Raw genomic sequence first — 13,503 nt, 5'->3', positions numbered from 1 at the left:
CTAGAATGATGGCTCTCTGGAGTCTCTTTTTTTTAAAGCAACTGCTTTGTGTAATTGCTCTGAAAAAAGTGACATGATATAGCCAAATTTCACCAAGACACCATACTAATCCCTTGATACTAAAGACTGAATTAACATCTCTGTGCCTAGAAGTAAGCAAAGAACTGCCTATCCTTTCTGGTTTTAGACTCTTTTCTATAAACTCTTAAAGAAACAAGAATACAGATTCTTTAAAAGTCCTGGGTATGTTCCTCTCAGAGTTGATACTTGTCTGAATATATCGCTGAGTTGGTTGGCATTGCGAGGAGGAAATATCCTTCCAGCTGCAAAATCAATTCACAAGAAAGTGGTGGGGCCTCTTGAGGCTAGATGATAGTTAAGGTAAGTTCAATGAGCTGTGTTTTCCTGCCTGTAGTGCCAGCTGAGTTGTGTTGATGCAGAGCTGCCTCTGTTCCCTGCACTCTTCTAGGCATTGAAGATGAGCAAAACTCAGACCTCTGAGAACCAGGAAGCCGGCTGTTATTTCAATACTGCTATTTTTAAGCAATACCCAGCATACCTGCAGCACAGGTGCCATTTTATAAAAGATGTCATTTAACACTAGACTTCCCCCCATCCATCAAAAGACCCACAGACATTCCCAGAGTCCACTTGCTGCTAAAAATTCTCTTGGTAAGAAGAAACAGTGGTTAGTACAGCTCTAGATCTCATCAGTGAAATAGGCTTTGCTGAATTTCTTTCAATACATACCAAGTACGCACATGGGGAAGAGATGCACAGACCCCTGGCCTGTGGAACAGAGTTTCTTTAACCTTATATCTCAATCACAGCCCTGCCAAGCTTATCTACCTCCCACCACTTACCATACTGAATGCAACTGGAATAAAACCTGATCATTCCCAGGGGCTATTGCCCACAGTACACTGTTAAAGTTAAATAGCTTGCATCTTAATTTGGCTTTCAAAGGCTTTATGTTTCTCAAAGTCAGCACTGTGCAAGAGCAAGATACATCACCAGGTAAACTTAATACTGGATTCATTAAGACTTTGTGTTGAATCCTGTGATAACACCTAGTATCTATGGACTGGGTCCTTATTCTTAATTTTGGTCTCTTCTCTTTGCAAAACACAATGTGTAGCCTGGAAAGACATGCATGTAGAATTGTTTCAGCCCAGAGGAGTGACATGTGAGACACAAGTACATGTTCTCAGGCCACCTATAGGTGTACTGTAAAGCTTGGTGTGGATTTTTTATTTGGTTTAGTGAAGAAGCAAACCAAGAACATGTTGAAACTTTTGTTATTATGTGGCTGCATTGAAACATGTCAGGAAGATGAATAATGTTTGTTTAGAAGGAGAAGTTCCTAAAGACAGTATGGTGGCATACATTATTAAAACTAGCTTTTTTGATTTTATAAATCATTTCAAATATATCCCAAAACATGTTTAATCACCAGTGGCAGAAAAACTTCACATGCTCCTGCTTTGCTGGTTGACCCAACATAGACTCTTGTTAAAAAATTATAAGCCTTGGAGTCAATTCCCTGGAGGGTCCCCAAAGCATTTCCTGGATAATAATGATGCAATAGTTTCCTATCCTATTGATGGTTGTCCCAGAGCACCTCAGAACAAATGCTCCCATTCCCTGAAAGCCGCTCAAGTACCAGGATGCTGCTATAAATGGTTGAAATGTGATGCAGTTTCCCCTTCAACTTCCTCCAGCTCAGCCTAATGGGGATTAAGAGCCATTAAAGGCTCTTTGCAGCATATGCAGTTGCTATTGATCAGTTGTTTTAGCCAATGATCTGATTACAACCGTCTTCTCTTTCCAGTGCTTTACTGGCAGAAAGAAACATACAAACATACAATAAAAGGTGAGGAATGAAGGTACCAGACCTTTCTGTGTGTGCTAAATTTGTTTAGCAGTGCTTTACTGGCAGAAAGAAACATACAAACATACAATAAAAGGTGAGGAATGAAGGTACCAGACCTTTCTGTGTGTGCTAAGAATTTGTTTAGTTGCAAAATGAAAGACTCCTATTGTCTTTTTCCGTGAGTAAAAGTTTCTACCTGCAATCCAAGAAGCCAGTTTGGAGCAAAACCAGATATATGAGTAGCGCTCGGGGAGTTAGTCTTGCCAGAGCATGGCACAGTGCATTTTGCATTCTTTGCTGAATGGTGGAGGAGCTTAAACAAGATGAGTTTGGGAAATGCTTTCCCCCCTTTCATTGCTGCAAAGTTTAGGAAAATTTCTGAGAGGGGGGAGTGCCAGTTCCTGTCCCCTTGGACTAGCAAAGTGGTTGAACTCTGCTTTTGCCTGTGCTGAGTCAGCATACTAACCCCTGGGCTTTTCACACAGGCAGGTGTTACCCTCTTCTACCACTTCTTCTTAAAAGAATCCAGAGGTAACTCTTTGCTATACTGAGTTCAACTGTGTGCAAATCGGGCGAACGCCGAAAGCAGGTACTAGATTGAGCCCCTGTGAAGGGTAGTCTGGGCAGCAGTATGTGCTGACTCTTCCAGGGCTGAGCCTTCCAGGTCTGTGGACTGTGGAAGCTGTGGAGGATGCACAGAGGCAGACCTGAAGCAGTCAATGTCAAAGTCAAATGTACAGACCTGCCATGAGGGAAGGCGAAGCCGAGCAGAGTCTTTCTGGAGAGTAATTATTCAGTGTCAGCACTCAGTCTCACCCAAATTCTGTTTTTAGTGCCTACGTTCTTATAATATCTTGAACATTCATCCTCCGAATGGCTTCTCTGGCAAGGTGAAGAGGGAAGGAAAGGCAATGAATTGAGAAGATTGTTATAGGAAGCCTGAGGCAAAAGAAATTCCTGAAAACTCTGGTGGTCCTTTGTGGTCCCAGCATTTATTTTGAAGTATTAGATAGCTCTTGGGGAAGAGATCAGGCTTCATTTGCCTGATTGTGACAGTCTTTTATGAAACAGTGGCAGAGCAGGGGTAGCACACTGGCTCTCTTGTTCAAAGCAACAGAACTGCTGATAACTCACTATTTCAAAATGTGAATAGGCATTAGGTTTAGGAGAATAGAGTTAGCAGCTCACATCTATGATCCAAGATGTACAGTTAGTTTGCTCTTTGTGACTAGACAGGAAATACAACACAGACATTCACACCTTCCTCAGGATGTAAATGATTTTGGACAGTACTTCACTAGCAAAGCCACAAATTTGCTCAACTAGCAGGATGCCTCACTACTTAGATGGGCCCTAAGAATCTCTCAGGATATGGTCCAGAGTGGGAAGATGTGTAAATACCACCAATAAAGTATCGGTACTTTACTTATGAAAGTGCAGTACAGGTAGGTGTCCAGGGCAGAAATGAGACCTCTGCCTGACAGTGAAAGGAAATGTTAGCGACTGAACGAGAGTTAAGGAGCAAAGTGGGAGAGAGGTGTCTTCCTCTCTGACCACTGCTATAATTTGATCTTGATTCCTGGAAAAGGCAGGACATGTTTTGTATTTCTCCTCATTTCATGATGAAGTACACCCATCCCAGAGCAACCTGACACTCCACAAAGGACTGCGGAGTCCTTCATGCGCAGAGGACAACGACCTGCTTCAGAAACATAAGCATGAGCAGAAAATTACGCTTGCCTGCCTTTGGAAGTCCCAGCATTTATTAGCAGCTGAATGACTCCCTATAGCACTTTGGTGTTCTTAGAAAGGACAAAAACTCATACAGGGCACAAATAGGCTATCTAGTTCAGTGGTACCCTGGGGGAGGAGGCTACAGCCCTGTTCTGAGCCCTGATGATTCGAACAAATTTGTTTCCTGTATGTACAATGTAGAAATTCATAGAACATTTTATTGAGCCTTTATCTGATTCTTGAGTGTTTTTCTTTTTGTGATACAGTTTCCAGCTGAATACTACAGTTATAATAGACACCACTGGTTTTGATAACTAAAAGATCACAATGCCCTAAAACCTCAACTCCAACAGGCAACACCAGAGAGCATTTTTCCTATGAAATGTCCTCAGAGGTCAGTAGATCAGGTTGTTGATTCTCTTCCTAGAGTGGGAGAATTTCATGTAGGCTTGCACTGCTGCAGGTGTTCCTGCACCACACAGAGCTCCCAGCACAAAGAGTGGGGAGCATCAGTGTCCTTGTGGGCTGCTGCCTGGCTAGAGGCATAGCTCCTCAAGAGAAGTAATTTGTTACTCTTGACCTCAGCATAGCAATGAGCTGAGAATCGTCAGCAGCCCCTGCTGACTGAGACGCCACTGGCACGAAAAGTTTCCTCCAGCTGATGCATGGTGAGAAGTTGCAGCTGGAGGGAGCTGTCCTGAGAACCAGAAGGGTCAGAGCAGACATGGCCATGCTGAGAGAAACTGTGAAGAGCTGTTACAAACACCGCACCTGCAGGTGTTCGGAAAGGGAGCATACTGTTGTAAACCCCTGTGTGGGAAAGGAAACAAGTCACTGTGGGCTAACAAGTGGACACATGATGAGGCACAGGGAGAGTGAAGCAGGGGATGTGATGCTTTCCACTAGGGCTTTCAGCATAGCTTGTAGGAACCAGCACAGTTGCAGTTACATGATACATAGAAGAAGCCTCCAGTAAGTTCCTCCTGCAGAGCAAATGTCCACCACTAGCATAAAGAATTCATGAAGTGTAAGGCACAGCTCCTTTCCAGTCAATTGCTGGGGCTTCTACCTTGCTTTTCCATCTTCACAGCCTCAAATTCAGGCACTCCTGAAGCATCTGGATATTTGGTATTTGCATCTCTGAATCTTATATATAGGACCATAATGAGCAAGCAATTCTGCCATACTGCCTTGCCTTACTTTGTGTACTTAGGTCTTATGCAGGGCTGTCTTCCCTCTAGCAACGTAGATTGAGAAACTGGGTGCAGCAGAAATGCTGCCAGCAGCTACTTGCTATAAAAAGCTGACAGTCCTTTGAGGGCCATGAGACGAATGACAGAAATACAGCTTAAATTCTGGACTGCTTACACTTCCCTTTGATGAACCGGTGCCCTGACACCAGGACGGTGAGATCAGTTTCTCCATATTGCAGTCATTGTTTGCAACAGTGGTAGGTCAGAATTTTCCATGTCAGTCAGTCATTTTACCCCTGACTTTGAAAATCCACAATGCTGCCAACTCTTTTAATAGCAAAAATCATATGATTTTAGTGACAGAGTTATTTTACTAATCTTTTCATAGTGCCTGGCAGGATCCCTGTGCTGTTTTACTGTCTTGTCTTAGAATTCCTGGCTCAGAATGGATGGCATTTTTCATGATTTTATATGGAAATAAGGTCTAAGTCGAAGCTGTCCACCACTTCCTCAGAGAGGCAGCTTCTAGCTCAGGTGGCTGCCTGCTCCTCTTATTTCATTGGAACTCAGTTATTCAGATTATGGTTATTTCTGTCAAAGATGATTAAAAAGATGTATGTTTTTCATATATGCCTTTTCTACATGCTACAAGCCTGCAATTCCTATCTTAACTTTACGCGAGCAAATTTCCTGTCCTGGAGTCTCTTGAGCTATCAACAAATTTAGGTGGTTAAGTCTTCTAACTTTTAGAAAGTTGGAATACAAATACTTGAGTTTACCCTAGGTGAAGCATCTGGGGCAGTTATGTCTCATCTAATGCTTAATGGCCCAATCGCTTGGTAGACCCATTCATAATTCATCAGGCATCTGATTAAATGTAGTTTAGTCTGACTCATGTGATAGTGTTTGGGGCTAATTTAAAGGCAGAACATTACACTTGCACAACTTGCCAATATATGCCAAGCATGTAGAATGAACTCTCTCCTTCTGATTAAAATATATGAACCATTTTATATTGGTCCACATTTCAAAGAATACAGAATCCTTTCTCTGGGATAGCAGAAATTTCTGTTTGCATTGATAATTGTTTCCTCTTTTCCTTTCTTTTTACCTTTTTCCTTTCTTTGAAAACAGCAAGACAGGGTTATACTGTAAATCTTTCATTCATATCTATTTCATATGCAGTGACCCACACAATAGATCCATGGGTCCAAGGCTGGGCATGTAAAGGTGACTTGGGCAGGTCATAAAAATAATTCTTTGTTCTTGAACGTTATGTGAAATACAACAGACGTACATTCTATTAGTACTCCTCATTTGTTTTCCAGTTAGAGTTCAGTATTAGATATTATTTCCCTGACTCTACGTCAAGTTGCTTGTAGCTCTTAGAAAATGTTAAGTGACTGCTGTACAGTACAGTTTTACCATTTATATAACGATGATCTTTCTTTCTTTAGTATCGTGACACAGGAAGAATCTTGCCCAGTATATGTATCTCTTGAAAAGTCATACAAAACAGGGTCACTGACAAAATATTGGAGCAAAACAGCAACTAGTCTGTTTCAGAAAAAGAAAATGAAGAGCAATTCTGGCAATTAATGGTAAGAACACTTAATTGCTAAGTATAATGCTTGTAGCTCTTAGAAAATGTTAAGTGACTGCTGTACAGTACAGTTTTACCATTTATATAACGATGATCTTTCTTTCTTTAGTATCGTGACACAGGAAGAATCTTGCCCAGTATATGTATCTCTTGAAAAGTCATACAAAACAGGGTCACTGACAAAATATTGGAGCAAAACAGCAACTAGTCTGTTTCAGAAAAAGAAAATGAAGAGCAATTCTGGCAATTAATGGTAAGAACACTTAATTGCTAAGTATAATTTTAAATGAAAATGTAACATATTTATATAACCTCACAAGGACAGTGGAACCATAAATAATTGAAAGCATGAATTTGTAAGGAAATAGGTCTTATAGGTAAATGTGATGTCCTGTTCATAAAAGGTTAAAGACTGGACATGCTGAGGGAACTCACTGTATGTTGATATGGAGCCATCAGATCTGGTCCTTTAGTAAAGTCTGAATTTTGCACTTAAAACAGGAAATCAACTTTGTTTTGTTTGAAAATTATTAGGTATTCTTCCTTTTTGAGTACAGAGTACTATTTCTGAGAATTCCCAAGTAGATTCACTAATTAGATTTAAAGAACCCTTTTAAAATTCCCTTTAAGGAAAGACATATCAAATCTTTTTTGTTGTCCTGAGGGATCTTGATAACACAGACTCTTCAAATTCTCCACAGAATTAAAAGTCACTGGAATATTATGCACATGCTATATTGGAAGATTTCCTTTTAGGAGTGATGATCTTTCTATATTCATAAATCATTTTTTCCTACTGTAAGGTTAGCACATAAAGTATTCAGAAAAATTAGCAAGAAATTACTGTCTTTCAAACCACTGCCATCTCCCATTGTTCATAGGCATATGGCCAGAGTCTGAACTAAGCAGAGGTGAGCATCTCCACCAGTCTTAGCCTAACAAATCGTAACCAGGGGTAATTTGGCTTCATTTTCATTGTATGTGCTAGAGAGAAGCAGTCATACTTGCTAAGGCTGCCATCAGTGGGTCCTAAAACATCATTTTACAACTGTTATTAAAGATCATACCAGTCTATTAAGACTCAGAAGATGAAGGTAGACTTCCCTATTACTCTGTCTTGAGCTAAAGCCAAGAATTTTTTAGACTAAGGATTGAGAAAACAACAAGAGGGAGTAGATGGAGGTGGGTAAGGGCCGGGGGCAGGGAAGGAGAGAGATGGAAAGACAGAGAGCAGTGTACAATCCATATATTGATGGTACTGCAGCACAAATGCTTCAGTCATCCTTAGTAGTTTGACATGCACATTCACTGGGAAAATTAATGAATGGAGTCCTGTGCTAACTGAGCAGAAAGATCTCCTGGGGAGGAGCACTAGTGGGTTAGCCTTATCCCATGATAAAGAGATGAGACAGGTGGGCCGTGTATTTCCACTACTCATCGAATGCCAGTAGCTCTAGCTGTACACCAGGCTGCGTAAAGGAGGAAAAATGCTTCGTTGGCATTTTTGTCATTTCAAAGCAGACCTCGGTTTCATTTCGTGTGTGTTTTGCTTCCCTTTCAGTAGCTCTTCGAGAATAGTTGTAAAACAATGATTTGATCATGCAGCTGTTAATGGAAAATGAATTCTGGATGGCTAGATAACAAAAGAGGTTTGATTCAATGGCAACAAGACTTATTTAACTGTAAACCAGACTCCTCTGTGGGTGGCTCGGGAAGAGGATGCTCTCCAGTGAGAGAACAGAAAAGAGAGCACATGACGTTGGCATCCAACTCTGCAAAGGACCATAGCAATAAATTTGGAAAAGCAATTCATAATCTGAAATGTGCTTGTACAACATATTCTACCTTTTTTAGTAGTGAACAGGCTTGTAAACATTTGATGATTGTTAATTCACTGTCAGAAGAAAAAATACAATCTTGCTTGGATTCACTTCTTGGATAGTTTGTCTCCTAATTGGAGTTTTTACCTTCCACTTTTTCCACAGAAGTATTACTCTTTTGACCAGCTTCTTTTCCAGCCTCCTAGCCACTGTCTCTGGAAGCCTAGCTTCGTGCTGCTGCATTTGTTTCTTTGTGTGGAAAGAAAGTGATTTGCTTTTTGTATGCTATTTATAGAGAGCTTCTCCACAGAGATGGCGTCCCCTCCCCCTGACGGCTCTGAGCATCCTCACACTGCGGCTACCCACCACCTGATGTCCTATTTTCTCATTGGCTCTAGCTGTTCCCAAACCTTGTGACTCCTGCGAGCTCACGCCCAGCTGTACCGGCTCCGAGTCTCCTGCAGTGAGAGATAATCTTCACTTTCACTTCTATCATTTGTCCCTAATATGCCAAAGCATCCGAACAAGTGCTTGCATTCATTCCCAGAGCCCCCTGTCCTAGGTTCAGCCTGGAGGTCACCATGGAAATAGATGTGTTCCTCAGCTTGCCGAGGTGGCAAGTGGATCTGTTACAAGATCTCCGTTACTTGCAGGAGGACTGTAACCCATATCATCGCATCTGAGACAGCAATTTTATATTCAGATGACCTTTTATTTCCTGAAATTGTAAATACTGTCTCACCCTACATCTGCTGTTCAACTAAAAGTCAGGCGACCGATTAACTTTCTCAACGGGATTTCCCTGTGATTATAAAGCCAGGTGACTGTGACAAGGTCACCAGGAAAAACAGTCTTGTGATTTTAAGTTTGACAGAAATCTGGCAGGAAATGCAGATGAGAGAAATGTCACACTTAGGCAATGATAACCTTAAATATCAGAGGCTGAGCTCAGAAACGGGTTTTTTCAGACCATCAGAAGGGTTCATGAAATATGTCTGTTTGTTCATTCCTCCAGGAGACCCTCTCTGTTCTTACATCTCAGTGTGTTATGATAAATAATGCATTGCCTTCCCAATAGCCTTGATAAAACTGCTTCTTTAACCATATGAGGAGTACATTTCAAAAAGAGAACAAGCAGAGCACAGAGATGGAAATTAACCCCAGGACCGCCAGCCTCCATTAGCAATAATGGTGTCTGACAATTCCGGGGTTAAATGAGAAGTAGGTGCCTTTTTACTGAGTTCTGCTCTTTGTTCTTGCTTTAGTGTGTGTCATTGTGGAGACTGTCATGTAAGGTTAATGACAGCCTCTCATTACCCTTGTCAAATATGTAATAATGTGGCCCAACAACAGGGCTGAATGGCTCCTGCTTGTCAGACCCCTATGTTTTGCCTAGCAGATGGTCACTGTGTTTGGAGAGGCCCTCAGATCCATCAGTGCTATCCTGAACACGTGTGTGAGGGAGGCATTTTTCCCTGATGGGACAGTTCATGGATGGAATACTAATTGGGCACAGCAAGACAATTGAGGATTTATTTATTTTTGTTCCTGGTAGAAATACGTTGTGTTCCAGGGAGGGGAGAGGGAGGGAGAGAGAGGCAAAACCCCGTTTCTGCTGCCGCCAGCCCCTTTTTTATTGTCTGACTCCTTACACTGGCAAAATAGCTGCGTGTTGTGCCTTATGCCAAAAATCTGGGCTCTTCGGCTACAGTGTCAACGGGCATGGAAATTCAGGCTTTGGTCAACTTTTGATTCTACGTTTTGAAAGTCTGACTTCTATTCTACCTCTTAAAAAAGAAAACAAAGTTGTTCACTACAAGCTTTGGAGAGCATCATGTTAACATATCCCCTTGATATTACCTCCCTAGTTATTAGGATTAAATATTTATATTGTGGTAGCTGACCCTGTGTTAGGCAGTATGCAAACAGAAAATATCTGTTCCTTCTCAAGGGAATATAAGCCCCTTTAACATTAGGTTGGTGATGTGGAAGGCAGTGGTTTGCATTGTCAGATGTATCAGTAGCCTGCTCTGAAAGTTGGTATACTCAGCTTTTGACCATGCACCCACATCTATTAAACAGAGAGCCCTTTGCAACAGGAACTCACGCTCCTCAGAGGCTTGGGCTGGGGCTGCCCCAGTCAGGGATACAGTTTTAGTTGGTTTTTTTTTTTAATATATTTTCCTTTCTTAAAAAAAAAAAAAAAATTAACCCTTTATTGTTCAAAATACAATCTTTAAAATGCAGACCCAGTGCAAAGTGATGTAATATCATCTTTCCCCATTTGGGAAACTTTGCACTAATGGAACTCCATTGTTCTTTGTTGAAAGTGCCTAATATGAGCAGCCTGCACAGCCATAAAATAATGCTTTATCTGATGTGGTTAGGTACAATTCGTCTACATCAAGGAGTGGGATTGATGTGACTAAAATTAGGGTAGTTATAATGGTGCAAATGTTCTTAATGTAGACAATACCTCAGTCTGCAGAACAAGAAAAATTTGTTCTAAAAAGAATAATCAGCCCTATTTGTTTCAGAGGGATGTTAAGTCTGAAACTTAAATATAGCAGTGTAGAAATCAACATGGTTAACTACTTCACTGCTAAGCTTTATAATGGAGATAATCCCTATCACAAAGACCTTTTTTATTTTCCTAAGAACTAGATTCAAATAATGTCGTACAAAAATAACAGTGGGAAAGTGCACTGGTTGCTTTATTCCATTTTGTATTACAATTATTAAAACTCTCCCTTGCTGACTCTAATGAAGCTGCCTCGGAGTTCCTCTTACCACCATCAAAGTGGTGCACAGCGCAGCAGCAGGTCGGCTTGTTGCAGAATTCATATAACCAAGTCTGTTGCGGGTCAAGAAGAAAAAATGAGAGTAAGGAAAAAATATTTTGTCTAGTCTTTCCCAGTGGAAAGACATGACAAACTCACATGGAAAATCCTAATCACTTCAGGAGTGTAAGGCAAACAATATACAAAAGCTACCCCTAAGAATGCCCACGGGTCTTTTCAGAAAATTTAGTCTCTTCGCTCTCCCATCCCTTTCAACTCTCATTGATACTTCTTTTTTTAGCAGTAAAATGACTAATTTTCCATCTGTAAATGATTCTGGTAAAGGCCAGATCCAAAAGTGGAGGTCTAAGGTGGAGAAGCACATACAGCTTAGTCACTTCATCTTTTGGGGCTGTGAGTGTGCATCTGAGAGAGCGAGAGGGACTTTTTCCACCACCAGCCTGGCAGAAGGCTTTTAAAAAAAATTCTGCAGTCAGCAGCCTTTACTACTTTTTTTTAAAGACATTTACTGTGAATATTAATCAAGCTGGCATAGTTCCCTTTTCTCTCTACCGTTTCTTTCTTACTGAAACAGCAAAGAAATGGGATATTTGTGGTAAATACCTAGTTTGGTAGATACCTGCTCCTTGATACTGGTGTTTTTCCTCACAGAAAGGATCCTAAGAATAGAAGACAAGAAATCATGGGAAGTTACTGGGGCTTCCTGAGGGAAAACATATGAGAAATAGAAAGGATGTGGCATTTGAGTCAGCTTTCTACCATGCCCACACGCATGATGATGCACTATGTCCTAGGGGAATGGGGCATCAGAAAAAAAAGTTGTTACCATGTAGTATGTCCACTTTCTTAAGAAGACTAGTGAAATACAAAAGTGTAGGCCAAGGCTGCTAGTTAGTATATGTAAAGATGGTAAAGGAACAAAATTATGTAAATCAAGATGGCAATTAAAACCAGGGATGTTCTCAGCAAGTATCTCTGAAATTAGCAGACATGTAATAAAGTCAACAGCCATCTCTGCTGGTTTTCTCAGATAGCACTTTCTGAGGCAACGCAAAGCAACATGAGCATGGAATCTAAACCTCCCTTTTTTTAATAAACCCCTTTCTAATACACATTGCAGAATAAGCTTGTAATTTTTTTGTCTCTACAGTCACTTTTCTAATGCAGTGTAGCTCATGACTTTACAAAATGCTGAGGGATAGAGAGCACTCCCATGTGACCCATATTTTAAAACGAAAGCCCCCTGACTTACAGGGAAGAACGCAAACCTGGCAACACACAGATTTTTTGGCTGACCAGGAGGAGTGGTGAATCCAGCAGTACGTTATCAAAAGCCTGGGAAAGTAGCCTGATTTTCCTGACATGAAAAATTAGTAAGAACTGAAGTGCAAAGACATTGCTTCCCACAGAGTATGGGAGAATATGGTAAGAAGGCAGAAGTGATGCAGGGGTGGTAAAAAGAAAGTGTAGAGGAAAGAAGGGTAGCTCCTAAGCTCCCAGGCTGAAGGATGGGGTTGGAGGCAATGTCTGTTATGGTCGTTGCCTCACAGAATGAGAGTAGGTCCAAAATGTAACTCCAGAGATGAAGAAAAGCCTAACTTCAGTATTGAGATGCACAGCTGATCACTCCAAGGCAATTAAAATGAATTGGCTGAATTTGTTTATTTGAAGGTAATATGAGTGAAAGCTCTCCTATTTAGGAATTCAGGTAAGGCTTGCCTCTGCCTGGGGAAGGTGGGGGGTTTGATTTGACTGATAGAATATATTATAGCTTACTGTTTCAAGAGTATTGATATGCTGGGAGCAGAGTACATAACCTGGAGCTACACAGATATTTTTTTTCCTAAGCTGCCTGTCTTCTGAATGTGATGTGAGAAAGGCATCAAGTTATTTGAGTGTCAATAAGCTAGACTACATAGTTATGGGTAGTGAGCAAAATATGTTTTGAAGTGTTAGCTCCCTGAACCCTTATAAAGCCCAATTCTTTTAGTATTTTCTACATTTAACAATTCTCCTATCACAGATTGTGACATAAACACAAAATAACAATGCCACAGGAGGGGAGTGAAGACCTGCAGCTGCAGGGGAGACAGAAGGTCTTGGGGTAGCTGTGTGGCTGTGTAGACAAAGTTGAAAACAGGGTGCAAATAATGACATTTGGGTCAACTGCTTGAATGTTGTATTTGGGGCAGGAGACATTACTTGGCAACGTTTGATATATGGATCTTTGTGTCTTCTCAAGAGAGCTCCAGTGGTGAGATCATGAAATACTCCTATTTTGTAGATGTCAGAAGCTGGACAACGCTGTTGTAGTTACACACTTCTAGAATCATAGAATCATAGAATCATTAAGGTTGGAAAAGACCTCTAAGATCATCAAGTCCAACCGTCAACCCAACACCACCATGCCCACTAAACCATGTCCCTAAGTGCCTCATCTACACGTCTTTTAAATACCTCCAGGGATGGGGACTCAACC

This window comes from Aptenodytes forsteri, unplaced genomic scaffold (assembly GCF_000699145.1).
Source record: "Aptenodytes forsteri isolate BGI_AS27 unplaced genomic scaffold, ASM69914v1 Scaffold396, whole genome shotgun sequence".
NCBI lineage: Eukaryota > Metazoa > Chordata > Aves > Sphenisciformes > Spheniscidae > Aptenodytes > Aptenodytes forsteri.
Note: the sequence above shows the minus strand (reverse complement) of the source record.